At 38.5% G+C, this 15,279-nt stretch overlaps 1 long non-coding RNA gene and 1 pseudogene across 1 annotated transcript in view; both read right to left on the bottom strand.

Moving 5' to 3' along the window:
• Positions 1 to 506: 506 nt before the first annotated feature.
• LOC134810379 (uncharacterized) overlaps positions 507 to 15,279 on the bottom strand; it is a 32,123-nt gene continuing 17,350 nt past the window's right edge. Inside the window, exon 3 of the long non-coding RNA XR_010158213.1 lies at positions 507 to 2,287. This is a non-coding gene — a long non-coding RNA (uncharacterized LOC134810379). The remainder of the gene's footprint in view (positions 2,288 to 15,279) is intronic.
• LOC134810247 (small ribosomal subunit protein uS2-like) lies at positions 5,940 to 7,066 on the bottom strand (annotated as a pseudogene).

Below are 15,279 nucleotides of genomic sequence, written 5' to 3'. Positions count from 1 at the left end.
AAAGTACAGATTTTCCAAGAGAGTAGGGTTGAGCAGAAGAGAACATGCTCGGCATTAAAGAATATGTTGTGTCTTCTTCTAAATGCACTTGGGCGAATACTATATGCTTAAATACAGTTTCACACACAATATAATTGTTTACATTTGTATAATTTGTGAAATTGAAATATTTATGATACATTCTAAAATATAACAAAATTTACTTGTTAAATGAATGAATGAATTGCCATGATTTAGTGTTCAATTAGATAAATTGATCTTACTTTCTCTCTCTCTTTTTTTATTCCCTTCTCGGAAGCCCGTCCATCACAGAGACTTTTAATGCAGTTGTTGAACTTAGTCAATGTTCATAGAGGGATAGAGAGGAAACGGGATCGTGGTATAATTTTTCTCTAGGAAAATGTGTACAGTCCTTTGCAAACGACTATTAACTTGTAAATCAGGTTGAAAGCTACTCTTGCCCTCAGAGACTTCCTTTAATGGAATAATACATAATGCTCACATTAATTTTAAACAAAGTGATTTTATTTTCTGGAATAAACACAGAGCCTCAAATTCATTAGCTGGTTTGAAATTTCAGGATCCCAAATGTACTCTGCTTTAAAGCAAGAAAACCCCTCAGGCTTCTTTCTGGAGAGGAAGTGGAGCTTAACAAATACCTATGGCACAATAATGTCATCAACTTCAACTTTGTTATGTATTGAAGACATTAAATTTGGTTTTCCAAGATGGTGGGAAAATCAATGTTTTGGCTTATTAAATATTCTGGTTAGTAGAAAGCTATTACATTAAACACATATGGTTTACCAATTATTTTCAAAGAATCAGAACACAACAAATAAAATCAGTAGTATATTAAGTATAATTAATTTTTTTTGATGACTGTAGAATTCACTTCAGCATCTTTTATTGCCTTGGTAATCATGGTGAACATTAAAATGCAAGTCTAGGAGGTTGTACTGAAGGCTCAGTTGGGAGTTATGGTGATATGAGATTTAGCAATTGAAGTCAGCTATTCTACAAAGGGAAAAATTATAAATAAAGGTATTTATAAGAGTTGTTGTATCAGCCATAATTACTACTATAAAGCTATACCTAAGAAATACTTAAAATAAGATATTTTTCACTGCTCCCTACTGTGTTTGTATGCGTGTGTGTGTGTATTCGTTTAAAGCTGTTATCTAAATTTTGATGGTAAATGTCTAACCCTGGGAAGAGGAAGGACAACTTTTTTTTTTTCTTTAAAAAGAGGGGTAGAGTCTGGGTGCGCGGTGGCTCATGCTTGTAATCCCAGCACTTTGGGAGGCTGAGATAGGCAGATCACGTGAGGTCAGGAGTTCAAGACCAGCCTGGCCAACATGGTGAAACCCCGTCTCTACTAAAATACAAAAATTAGCCAGGCGTGGTGGCGTGAGCCTGTAGTCCCAATTACTCTGGAGGCTGAGGCAGGAGAGTTGCTTGAGCCCGGGAGGCAGAGGTTGCAGCGAGCACCGAGATCGCACCACTGCACTGCAGCCTGGGCAACAGTGTAAGACTCCGTCTCAAAAAAAAAAAAAAGGGTTAGAAAGAGGGATAACTAAACTGATATGGTTTGAATATATGTCCCCGTGAAATCTCATGTTGAATTGTGATCCCTAGTGTTGGAGGCGGGGCCTGGTGGGAGGTGTTTGGGTAATGGGGGCAGATCCATCATGTCTTGTTGCTATGAGTGGGTTCTCAGGAAATCTGATTGTTTAGAAATGTGTTCATACTTTCTCTCTCGCACTCTCTGTCTTTCTCTCCCTCTCCCCTACACTCCCTCTCACCACGTGGGATGCCAGCCCCTCCTTCGCCTTCTGCCATAATTGTAAGCTACCTGAGGTTTCCCCAGAAGCCAAATAGATGCCAGAACCATGCTTCCTGTACAGCTTGCAGAATCGTGAGCCAATTAAACCTCTTTTCTTTATAAATTACCCAGTCTCAGATATTTCTTCATAGCAATGCAAGAATGGCCTATTGTATATACCTAATCAGACAGTACTCATTTTTTAACAACATGCCTTTATCGAGTATTTGCAAAGTATTCATCCTTAGTTCATATAGAAGCTTTTGCCACTCATTATTTTGATTACATAATATTTAATTAAAATACAAAATTACAGTAACAAATACAAATGTCATAAACATATTTGAGACCAGACACAAGTGATTCTTAGTAAAAATCCCAGGGAACTTGAGGGAGCAGCAGGGCTGGTGCTCCCTGGAGGCCTCCTGCAGGGAGTTTGCAGCGTGGCCAGTCTACAGGATTCTGGAGAAAATAAGGATCAGCGGGTTAGCAAGATTCTACCGTAAAAATGGCTGTAAGCCCCAAATGCCCATAGGCAACCACTCTTAATACTTTGGTAGGCACGTCTGTATGTTTTTATGATTTTTTGTTTGCTTGTTTGTTTTTGTTTTTGAGAAGGAGTCTCGCTCTGTCGCCCAGGCTAGAGTGCAGTGGCACAATCTTGGCTCACTGCAACCTCTGCCTCTTGGGTTCAAGCAATTCTCCAGCCTCAGCCTCCCGAGTAGCTGGGACTACAGGCATGCACCACGCGTCTTGCTAATTTTTGTATTTTTAGTAGAGATGGGGTTTCACCATGTTGGACAGGCTGGTCTCAAACTCCTCACCTCAGGTAATTGGCCCGCCTCCGCCTCCCAAAGTGCTGGGATTACAGGCATGAACCACCGCACCTGTATTTATGCATCTTTTTATACATGTCATTACAGTACATCTTTTTTTGGTAGTCTGCCAACTCACCTAAAAATATGTAGTAGAAAAATTTCCATGCCATTGAATAAATATGCAAATCATTTTCCTCATCCGCTGCTAAAAAGGACAGAGAGAGGAAGAAGGAATGAAGAGGAGAGGAAGGGGGGTACAGAAAAGAGGAAAAGAGAACAAAGAAAAATGGTGAAGGAAAAGGAAAGAACTGCCTAAACTGAGCAACTTCATAAGATTCAGTGGAAGATTTTTCAGATCCACTCTCTGCCAGATCACATAATCCACACAGGAACTCACAGAGAGAGATGAGAGTGCACACCCCTGCTGATTTTGGCTCTCCCGAGCTCAGAAATGAGTGCAGCCAACTCAGCAATCGGCACTCTCTGAGCAAGGTGCTTTTTCCCTCTCCTGCCCTACCCTTCCCACCCTCTCTTCTCTGCCCCTATTCTCCTCCTCTTTCCCTCCCTTCCTTCATCTCCCTCCCTCCCTTCTTTCCTTGCATACTCCTTCCTTCCTTCTTCCCTCCCTGCTTCTTTCTTACTCGTGCCTCTCTCTCTCTGCCATTTAAAATGGATGTATAATCAATATTCACAGTAAAATGCACAGATCTTAGGTGTGTGGTTCAGTGAGACTGAAAAACGTGCATACACTAGGACCCTCATTGCCATCATTGCATAATGTTTCCCCACGCACAGTTAGTTGGTCTCCTACCCACTGCCCCCTGCCCCTTGCCCCCTGCTATCCCATCCAGGCACCTTCCCCCCAACCCCCACCCCTGTTGCCCAGGCTGGAGTGAGTGGCTCCATCTCGGCGCTCACTGCAACCTCCACCTCCCAGGCTCAAGCCAGTCTTGTGCCTCAGCCTCCTGAGTAGCTGGGACTACAGGTGTGCACCACCATGCCTGGGTAATTTTTGTATTTTTTGTAGAGAAGGGGTTTCACTATGTTGCCCAGCCTGGTCTCAAACTCCTGGCCTCAAGTGATTTGCTTGCTTCTACCTCTCAGAGTACTGGGATTACAGGTATGAGCCACTGCTTGGAGGCCTCCCAGGCACCTTTCTATCACCAGAGACTAGTTTTGCCTATTCTTGTACTTCATACACATAGGATTACAAGGTAGGTACACTTTTGAGCAAGGCTTCTTTAGCTCAATGTGATGTTTTTAAGATTCATCTGCACTGTTGCATGTATCCATACTTCTTTCCTTTTCATTGCTGAGTAGTATCCACTGTATGAATGTACAATTTGTCTATTCATTTTCCTGTTGATGGACATTGGGTTGTCTATATTTTTTCTCTGTTGTATATAAAGTTGTTATGAACATTCATCTATAGGGCTTTTTGTGGACATACATTGTTTATTTCTCTTAGGTTTACGTATACCTAGAGTTGAATTGTTAGGCCACAGGGTAGGCGTATCTGTAACATAGGAAATAGACAGTTTTTCAAAGTGGTTGTATGATTTCATATCCTCATTAGCAATGTATAAGAGTTCCAGTTGTTCCACAACCTCAGTAACATTTGATGTTGTCAATTTTTAAATTTTAATTGTGTTGATGGGTGTGAAATGGAATCTCATTGTGATTTATTTAGCATTTCACTAGTGACTAATGATGTTAGTACTTTTTTTTCAAGTGCTTTTTGGATACATATAAATATTGCAAGTGTTTTGGCCATTTAAAAATTGGGTTATCTTTTTATTATTGAGTGGAAGAAGATATACATATATATATATATATATTCTATAATATGTAGATCTATATAAACCCTGCCCCCACACACAATTTTATCCCAGTCATATATATATATATTCTATAATATGTAGATCTATATAAACCCTGCCCCGCACACAATTTTATCCCAGTCAGGCTGACCCATTCATTTCTTGATGAGTAGAAGTTTTAAATTCTCATGAAAACCAATTTATCTTTTTTCTTTTATGGTGTCCTAAGAAATCTTTTCCTAACTCAGTATTCAGCACTCTCTGGGCAAGGCACTTATTCCCTTCCCCTTCCCCTACCCCTCCCATCCCCTCTTCTTCTCTCCCCTCCCTTCCCCTGTGTTTTCTTCTGGAAGCTTAAAGTTTTGGCTTTTATGTTTAGGTCTATGGTCTTTGCCAAATTAATTTTTGTGTATGCTGTGAGGTAGATGTCAAGTTTCTTTATTTTCCATATAGACATACAGTTATTCCAGTACAATTTTATGAAAACAACATTTTTCCCCATTGAATTTTTCATGGCCAATGCTGAAAATCAAATGACTGCATATGTGTAGGTCTGTTTCTGAACTCTCTATTCTTTTGACTGCTCAATGTGTCTCTTCTTATGCCAGTTCTACACTGTCTTTATTACTGTAGCTTTAGAGTAAGTCTCAAAATCAAGTAGTGTTACTCCTCCAACTTTGATTTTTTTAAAAAAGATTTTGTTTTCCTGGCTAAATTCTAGGTCATTTGTGTTCCCGTGAAAATTTTAGAATCAGTTTTTGTTTCTGTTTTTTTTTTTTTTAAGCCTACTGGGATCTTGATTAAAATGGCAGTGAATCTATAGATTAATTTGGGGAGAACTGATATCTTAGCAATATTGAAGCTTCTAAATCAGGGATGTGGTATGTCTTATTATTTATTTCAGTCTTCTTTAATTTCCTTCAGTAAGGTTTTATAATTTTTAGTGTAGAGGTCTTACACATCTTTTGTTAAAGTTTTTGATAATATTTTTGATGTCACTATATATGATATTTTCAACGTTGATTTCCAATCATTGCTACTCTATAAACATACAATTCAATTTTGCATATGCATCTTATATTCTGTGACTTTGCTAACATAGCTAAGTTTTTTTGTATAATATATTGACTGAGATTTTTCTCTATAAACAATCATGTCTTCTTTTGAGTCATTCTTATTTATTTATTTACAAACTAATGTTTATTTTCCATCAACCTTATTTCTATTTTGCTTAAGAGTCTGTGGAAGAACAGCTTAGGAACACTCAGTGGTTGTTCCTACCCATTCAGCAGCCAGAGCAGTGAGAGCTGCAGACCAGTCTTCTGTGGCAGGCTGAATGCTTCAGTCTTAGTAGGGACCTGCTGAATAGGCACAGAGAGCACCTGCACGTCTTTAGACTAGTCAGCCTGAGTAGCGGTGCACTCATGAGGTGCAGCAGTCCATTCTCCCTGAAATTCATCCTTGGCCGCAGCTTTTTCAGCAGCAGCCTGCCTCTTCCTTTTCAATCTGCTCAGGATCTCTGTAGAAGTAAATATCGGGCATGACCTCCTCCCATGAGTGCTTATGGGAGATGGTGACACTAATGTGTAGACCTTCCTGGGTCAGTCTCCACCACATCAGACCCACTGAGTGAGAGCCCTTGTTGTTGCATGGGATTGCAATGTCCACACAGTGCAGAGGAGAATCTGTGTCACACAGAGCAATGGTTGGTAGGCAGGTTAACATAAGACGACTCTGTCAGCAGCTGGTGGTCAGCCCTGGGGCCAGTAACCACCAGAAGATGCAGTTCTTGGAAGGCTGCCTAGATCTGGTTAGTGAAGTTTCCAGGAGTGAAGTGGCCAGCAATAGGAGTGACTCCAGTGGCAGCAGCAACTTCAGCACAGCCTGCTGGCCAACATTCCTATATGATATGATATTGACATTGGCAGGGTATTCAATGGCAACAACAGCATGAGATGCCAGCAGATGCTTCTCCCAGGTCCTCTTCAGATTTGTGATGTAGAAGCCATCACTTTTCCTTTTTGTAGATGTACTGTTCCATTTGGAAGTCAAGGTTGGTGCAATAAGTCAGTTACTGCTGCAAGATAGTTGAGGACATACTTCTTCACTTGCAGGACATCAAGGGCTCTGGATGTTGTGTGAGTTTCCCTTTAAGTTATGAAGGGAATCTAGAACAGGACCGTATGGATGCCTCTCTACTTAGTGCAGAAAGCCTTGATCCTTTATTTTTAATCTTTATGTCTTTGTTTGTTTCATGGTCTTGCCTCATTGCACTAAGACCTCCAGCACAATATTGAATAAAAATGGTGTGCAGTGGACATTGTGCCTTCCCAATCTTAGCATGACTTAAGAACTTTGTCATTGTGATGATACCTTTAGGGTTTTAGATCTTTGTCAAAATGAGGAAATTTCCTTATATTTTAATATGCTGTGTTGTGTTTTATGATGAATAGGTGTTGAATTTGGCAAATGCTTCTTCTGTAACTATTAAGATGTTTATATGCTTCCCCCCTGTTTTGTTAAGTAGTGAATTACATTGATCTATTAATTTTCCATTGTTAAATCAACCTTGCATTCCTGGGGGAAAAATCCTACCTGGTCATGATATATTATTATTTCTGTATATTTATGAATTTGCTAATATTTTGTTAAGGATTTTTGCATTTATTTTTATGAGGGATATTGGTCTGAAGTTTTCTTTTTTAGTAATGTATTTATCTGGTTTTATGAGACATGCTGGTCTCAAAAAGCAAGTTGGGAAATGTTCTCTCCTCTATATTCTGAAAAGACTGTGTATGATTGGTAATATTTCTTCCTTAAATGTTTGATAAAATTCACCTGAGGTTGAAGTTTTCTTTTTCTTTTTTTTGAGATGGAGTCTCACTCTGTCGCTCAGGCTGGAGTGCAGTGGCGCAATCTCGGCTCACTGCAAGCTCTGCCTCCCAGGTTCATGATATTCACCTGCCTCAGCCTCCCGAGTAGCTGGGACTACAGGCACCCGCCACCACACCTGGCTAATTTTTTGTATTTTTAGTAGAGATGGGGTTTCACCGTGTGAGCCAGGATGGTCTCTATCTCCTGACCTCATGGTCTGCCTGCCTCAGCCTCCCAAAGTGCTGGGATTACAGGCGTGAGCCACCATGCCCGGCCAAGGTTGAAGTTTTCTTTGTGGGGAAGATTTTAACTATGAATTAATTTTCCTGAACAGATATAGGGTTCTTCAGACTTTCTATTTCTTATTGTATTAGTTTTGTTAATTTGTATTTGTCAAATAATTTAATCTGTTTATATAAAGTTTCAAATTTACTGGCATATATTTCTTTATGTATTTCTTTATTGTCCTTTAGTGTCTATAGGCTCTATGTTCCCTCTTTCATTCCTAATATTGATGGCTTGTATTTTCCTTTTTTTCTTGAATGGTATTGCTAGGAGATTATTCATTTTATTTAACTTTTCAAAGAAACAATTTCTGACTTGGTTGATGTTTCTCTTTTGATTGTCTGTTTTCTATTTCATTGATTTCCACTCTTTATTGCTTCCTTCTTTCTACTTACTTGGGGTTTAATTTGTTCTTATATTTTTGGCTGCTTGAAGAAGGGTAGATAATGGATTTTCGACCTTCATTCTTTTCTAATTAAGCACTTACAGGCCCAAACTTCTAAGTAAAGAGCTGAATTCCACAAATTTTAAAATGTTGTGATTACCATTTAATTCTAATATTTTCTAATACCGCTTGCGATTTTTTTCTTTGAGCCATGGGATATTTGTAATGGTATTGCTTACTTTCCAAATATTTGGGGATTTGAAAAAAAACTGGTTTTTAAAAAAGTTTTATTTTAGAATAGTTGTAGATTTACAAAAAAGCTGCAGAAATATAACTGATAGTTTCTGCATGCCTGTCACTCAGTTTCCCCAGAGATAACATTTTACATTACCATGCTACATTCGTCAATACTAAAAAAAAATCAACATTGGTATATTGCTATTTCTAGATTCAGATTTTATCAGTTTTTCCACTAAGGTCTTTACTCCAGGATCAGTCTAGGATACCACATTGTACTTAGTAGATATCTTTTTTTTTTTAAATTCTAACTTAATTCTTTTTGTTTTCAGAAAATGTGTTTCATATGATGTCACATCTGTTAAATTTGTTGAAACTTATTTTATTGACCAGTATATGGTCTATCTTGGTATAATTCTATGTGCCTGTGAAAAGAACCTCTATTCTGGACTTTTTATAGGAAATATTCTAGAAATATCAGTTAGTTAAATGTTCTGATGGCATTATTCAGATCTTCCATATCCTTAATGATGTTACTAACTTTTCCTATCAGTTAGAAAGGAGGGCTCAGATCACCAACTATAATTGTGGGTTTGTTTTTCCCTGTAGTACTGTCAGTTTTTGCTTCATATATTTTGAAGTTTTGTCATTAGGTATACATAATGACCTTTTTATTATTATAAAATATCCTTCTTTGTCTCTAATATTGCCATATGTCTCGGTGTTTATTTTGTCTGATATTAATATAGCCACTGTAATGTTCTTATAATTAGTACTTTCTTGGCATATTTTTTCCCCATCCTTTTTCTTTTAATTTGCATCTTTAATCTCACCCAGCAAGCTGTTGGGGATTGCTTTTTAATGTACTCTGACAATATCTGCCTTTTAATTTCAGTGTTAATTATATTTACATTTAATGTGATTATTGATATGGCTGAGTACACGCTATTTGTTTTCTATTTTTTCCATCAGTTCTATTTTTACTTTTTCTTTTTTCTACTTTCTTTTTGGTCAATAAAATAATTTTAAGCATTCTATTTTATTTCTACAATTGACTTTTTTTAATTAGCAAAAAAGCCAATGGTAGAAATAGAGTACTTAAAAGTATGCTTTTTATAAAGTGGGTGGACTTAAGAATTACGATATGCATTCTTAACTTACTAGTCTACTTTTGATGAATATTAAATCATTTTATACATAATGCAAAAAGATTTAAGTTGCATAATTCCATTTAATATTTGACATTAAAAAAGACATTAATGTTTTTAATATCTCTCCTGTCCCACATATCCTGTAAGCGGTTTTTGTCATACATTTTATTTCTACATATAATTCCCACAAAACATTGCTATTATTTTTTGCTTTAAACTATCTATTGTCTTTTAAGTAAATTAAGAAACATGAAAAAGTCTTATACTTGCTCACGCTCACCATTTTCAGCAAAGTTTAGTCCTTCATGCAGGTTTGAGTTTTCATAGCACTGTTTCCTCTCAACCTGAAATGCTTCCTTTACCATTTTTGTTGTCTATTGACAATAAATTCTCTCACATTTTATCTAAAACTTTTACATTTGGCTTTAATTTCTGATGAATATTTTTACTGAATATTAAATTTTAGATAGACAGTCTTTTTCCTTCCTATATTTTAAAGATGTTTCATTTTCATCTTGCTTGTGTTATTTCTGAGGAAAAGCCAACTTATCGGTTTCTCTGCATGTTCTCTGTTTATGTGTGCTAGTCTTTCCTTCTGCAGTATCTAATCTGCTGTAAAGCTCTTATGTAAATTTTAAATTTTATTTATAGTATTTTTAGCTTTAAAAGTCATATTTGTTTCTTTAAAAATGTTTTCTTTATTACAGTGTTTATGTTTTTCCCTAGATCCTTATACATGTTTATAAAAGTTGTTTTAAAATCTCTAACTGCCAGGCCAGGCACAGTGGCTCAGGCCTGTTATCCCAGCAGTTTGGGAGGCTGAGGCGGGCAGATCACCTGAGGTCAGGAGTTCAAGACCAGCCTGGCCAACATGGTGAAACCCTGTCTCTACCAAAAATACAAAAATTAGCTGGGTGTGGTGGCATGCACCTGTAATCCGAGCTACTTGGGAGGCTGAGGCAGGAGAATCTCTTGAACCCAGGAGGTGGAGGTTGCGGTGAGCTGAGATTGTACCACTGCACTCCAACCTGGGTGACAAAGCAAGACTCTGTCTCAAAATATATACATAAATATGTTCAATTTACCATTTTTTCTTCTGATTTTGGATCACATTTTTCTTCTTCTTTACATGTCTAGTGATTTGTTTTTCATTGTTTGTTGGAGATTGTGAATGCAACATCATTGAAAGTCAGGATATTTTTTCCATTTAAGATAGTTTACTTGTGTCCGGGAAGGCAATAATTTCTTGGTAGACTGCGTTGATCCTGATGAGATTAGATTATTGGCTCTGCTTGGGCAGTTCTAGAATAGCCCTTACTCTAGAGCATGATCCCTAGTTCTACCATGGCCTTTCTGAGACTCATCTGAATGACTGGGGTGATCATGAGGTTTTCTTATTTTGGCTGTTGAAATTCCGATGCCTCCTAACATTGTGCAGTCTCTAAAATCTGGATTCACCTCTCAATCTTCATGAAGCTGTTTGCTAGGCCTTCAGGTGTCTACTGTGCCTAAACACAGCTTAGTATTTGGCAAAGACTTGAGAAAATCCTATGCATATTTCTGGGGCTCCTTCCCCGTCCAGCTCCCTTCTGTCTGTTACCCTGTCCACAAATTCCACCTGCATCAGCAGCACAGACCCCGATCTCAGTCTCCTCTGCCTGGAAAGAATGATATCTGTTTAGGCCACTTCTTTGGAAGAAGTTTAGTAGTCCTCCCAAGCAGAAATCAGGGGTGAATATGGGCTTGCTGTATGCATTTTCCTTCTCTCAAGGATGACAGCCTTATGCACACTGAAGGTGATTAATAAATATTTGCTGAACCAGACAGAGCTGTTAAACTAGATTTCCATTTCTTTTTTCTATCTGTGATGCATAATTCCTCCAGTTCTTTCCATCCCTGAACCTCCCTTTCCACCAAAATCTATCCTTAAACTCATATTTGTGTTATAGTTATGACTCCGTATTTCTGAAACAAAAATTTAGAACCTTAACTAAAAAATATGAGGATATTGGGATAGAATATTTGAAATCTGTGTTACTCATATAAATCCTTGACCTTAACTAAAATATAAGCTAGACTTGCCAAGGGGAGACTACCTTAAGAGAACAAAGTTAGCTTCAGAATTTCTGGCATTAGCATCAGGTACCTACATAAAGCTGTACTGCAATAATTTCAGTATCTTTTTTCTTTTTGAGGCAGAGTCTCACTCTGTCACCCAGGCTGGAGTGCGGTGGCATGATCTCAGTTCACTGCAACCTCTGCTTCCCAGGCTCAAGAAATTCTCGTAACTCAGCCTCTTCAGTAGCTGGGACTAAGGTGTGTGCCACCACGCTCAGCTAATTTTTGTATTTTTTAGTACACACAAGGTTTAATCATGTTAGCCAGGTTGGTCTCGAACTCCTGGCCTCGAGTGATCCACCCACCTCAGCCTCCCAAAGTGCTGGGATTATAGACATGAGCTACCGCACCTGGCCAATTTCAGGATATTTTAAAACTCTTAGCTGCCAACTCCATTTTCAGAAATATGTAAGATTCTGTGTACAGTCATTCTCCAAGAATGTCTATTTTACTCCAGCCTTTTCACTTATTTCCTACCCAGTTTTGGGCACTAAATGCTTAGGAATGAATTTGTGACTAAGAGATCAATTTGAAATGGGAATTTAGTTGTGGACTTGTGAGGGCTTGAACATTCATTCATTTATTCATGCATGCAATAAAAACCTTCTGAGTGGAACAAAAGGCAGCAGAAACTTCTGCACACTTAAACGTCCCTGTCTGACAGCTTTGAAGAGAGTAGTGGTTCTCCCAGCATGGAGTTTGAGGTCTGAGAACGGACAGACTGTCTCCTCAAGTGGGTCCCTGACCCTTGAGTAGCCTAACTGGGAGACACCTCCCAGTAGGGGCCAACTGACACCTCATACAGCTGGGTGCCCCTCTAAGATGAAGCTTTCAGAGGAAGGATCAGGCAGCAACATTTGCTGTTCTGCAGCCTCTGCTGGTGATACCAAGGCAAACAGGGTCTGGAATGGACCTCCAGCAAACTCCAACAGACCTGCAGCTGAGGGTCCTGACTGTTAGAAGGAAAAATAACAAACAGAAAGGACGTCCACACCGAAACCCCATCTGTATGTCACCATCATCAAAGACCAAAGGTAGATAAAATCTCAAAGATGGGGAGAAACCAGAGCAGAAAAGCTGAAAATTCTAAAAATCAGAGTGCCTCTTCTCCTCCAAAGGAATGCTTTTCCTCACCAGCAATGGAACAAAGCTGGATGGAGAATGACTTTGACGAGTTGAGACAAGAAGGCTTCAGACGATCAGTAATAATGAACTTCTCTGAGCTGAAGGAGGATGTTCAAACCCATCGCAAAGAAGCTAAAAACCTTGAAAAAAGATTAGATGAATGGCTAACCAGAATAAACAGCGTAGAGAAGACCTTAAATGACCTGATGGAGCTGAAAACCATGGCACGAGAACTACGTGACACATGCACAAGCTTCAGTAGCCGATTCAATCAAGTGGAAGAAAGGGTATCAGTGATTGAAGATCAAATGAATGAAATGAAGTGAGAAGAGAAGTTTAGAGAAAAAAGAGTAAAAAGGAATGAACAAAGCAGTCAAGAAATATGGGACTATGTGAAAAGACCAAATCTACGTCTGATTGGTGTACCTGAAAATGATGGGGAGAATGGAACCAAGTTGGAAAACACTCCGCAGGATATTATCCAGGAGAACTTCCCCAATCTAGCAAAGCAGGCCAACATTCAAATTCAGGAAATATGGAGAATGCCACAAAGATACTCCTCGAGAAGAGCAACTCCAAGGCACATAATTGTCAGATTCACCAAAGTTGAAATGAAGGAAAAAATATTAAGGGCAGCCAGAGAGAAAGGTTGGGTTACCCACAAAGGGAAGCCCATCAGACTAATAGCAGATCTTTCAGCAGAAGCTCTACAAGCCAGAAGAGAGTGGGGGCCAATATTCAACATTCTTAAAGAAAAGAATTTTCAACCCAGAATTTAATATCCAGCCAAACTAAGCTTCGTAAGTGAAGGAGAAATAAAATCCTTTACAGACAAGCAAATGCTGACAGAGTTTGTCACCACCAGGCCTGCCTTACAAGAGCTCCTGAAGGAAGCACTAAACATCGAAAGGAACAACCAGTACCGCCACTGCAAAAACATGCCAAATTGTAAAGACCATTGATGCTAGGAAGAAACTGCATCAACTAACGAGCAAAATAACCAGCTAACATCATAATGACAGGATCACATTCACACATAACAATATTAACCTTAAATGTAAATGGGTTAAATGCTCCAATTAAAAGACACAGACTGGCAAATTGGGGTAGAGTCAAGACCCATCAGTGTGCTGTATTCAGGAGACCCATCTCACGTGCAGAGACACAAAAAGGCTCAAAATAAAGGGATGGAGGAAGATCTACCAAGCAAATGGAAAACAAAAAAAAGCAGGGGTTGCAATCCTAGTCTCTGATAAAACAGACTTTAAACCAACAAAGATCAAAAGAGACAAAGAAGGCCATTACATAATGGTAAAGGGATCAATTCAACAAGAAGAACTAACTATCCTAAATATATATGCACCCAATTCAGGAGCACCCAGATTCATAAACCAAGTCCTTAGAGACCTACAAAGAGACTGAGACTCCCACACAATAAAAATGGGAGACTTTAACACCCCACTGTCAACAATAGACAGATCAACAAGACAAAAAGTTAACAAGAATATCCAGGAATTGAACTCAGTTCTGCACCAAGCAGACCTAATAGATATCTACAGAACTCTCCACCCCAAATCAATAGAATATACATTCTTCTCAACACCACATCGCACTTATTCCAAAATTGACCACATAGTTGGAAGTAAAGCACTCCTTAGCAAATGTAAAAGAACAGAAATTATAACAAACTGTCTCTCAGACCACAGTGCAATCAAACTAGAACTCAGGATTAAGAAACTCACTCAAAACCGCTCAACTACATGGAAACTGAACAACCTGCTCCTAAATGACTACTGGGTACATAACGAAATGAAGGCAGAAATAAAGATATTCTTTGAAACCAATGAGAACAAAGACACAACATACCAGAATCTCTGGGACACATTTAAAGCAGTGTGTAGGGGGAAATGTATAGCACTAAATGCCCACAAGAGAAAGCAGGAAAGATCTAAACTGACACCCTAACATCACAATTAAAAGAACTAGAGAAGCAAGAGCAAACAAAGTCAAAAGCTAGCAGAAGGCAAGAAATAACTAAGATCAGAGCAGAACTGAAGGAGATAGAGACACAAAAACCCCTTCAAAAAAATCAATGAATCCAGGAGCTGGTTTTTTGAAAAGATCAACAAAATTGATAGACCGCTAGCAAGACTAATAAACAAGAAAAGAGATAAGAATCAAATAGACACAATAAAACATGATAAAGGGGATATCGCCACCAATCCCACAGAAATACAAACTACCATCAGAGAATAGTATAAACACCTCTATGCAAATAAACTAGAAAATCTAGAAGAAATGGATAAATTCCTTGACACATACACCCTCCCAAGACTAAACCAGGAAGAAGTTGAATCCCCGAATAGACCAGTAACAGGCTCTGAAATTGAGACAATAATTAATAGCCTACCAATAAAAAAAAGTCCAAGACCAGACAGATTCACAGCTGAATTCTACCAGAGGTACAAAGAGGAACTGGTACCATTCCTTCTGAAACTATTCCAATCAATAGAAAAAGACGGAATCCTCCCTAACTCATTTTATGAGACCAGAATCATCCTGATACCAAAGCCTGGCAGAGACACAACAAAAAAAGAGAATTTTAGACCAATATCCCTGATGAACATTGATGCAGAAATCC

This window comes from Pan troglodytes, chromosome 5 (genome assembly GCF_028858775.2).
Source record: "Pan troglodytes isolate AG18354 chromosome 5, NHGRI_mPanTro3-v2.0_pri, whole genome shotgun sequence".
NCBI lineage: Eukaryota > Metazoa > Chordata > Mammalia > Primates > Hominidae > Pan > Pan troglodytes.
Note: the sequence above shows the minus strand (reverse complement) of the source record. Positions and strands in the feature narration are given on the sequence as shown.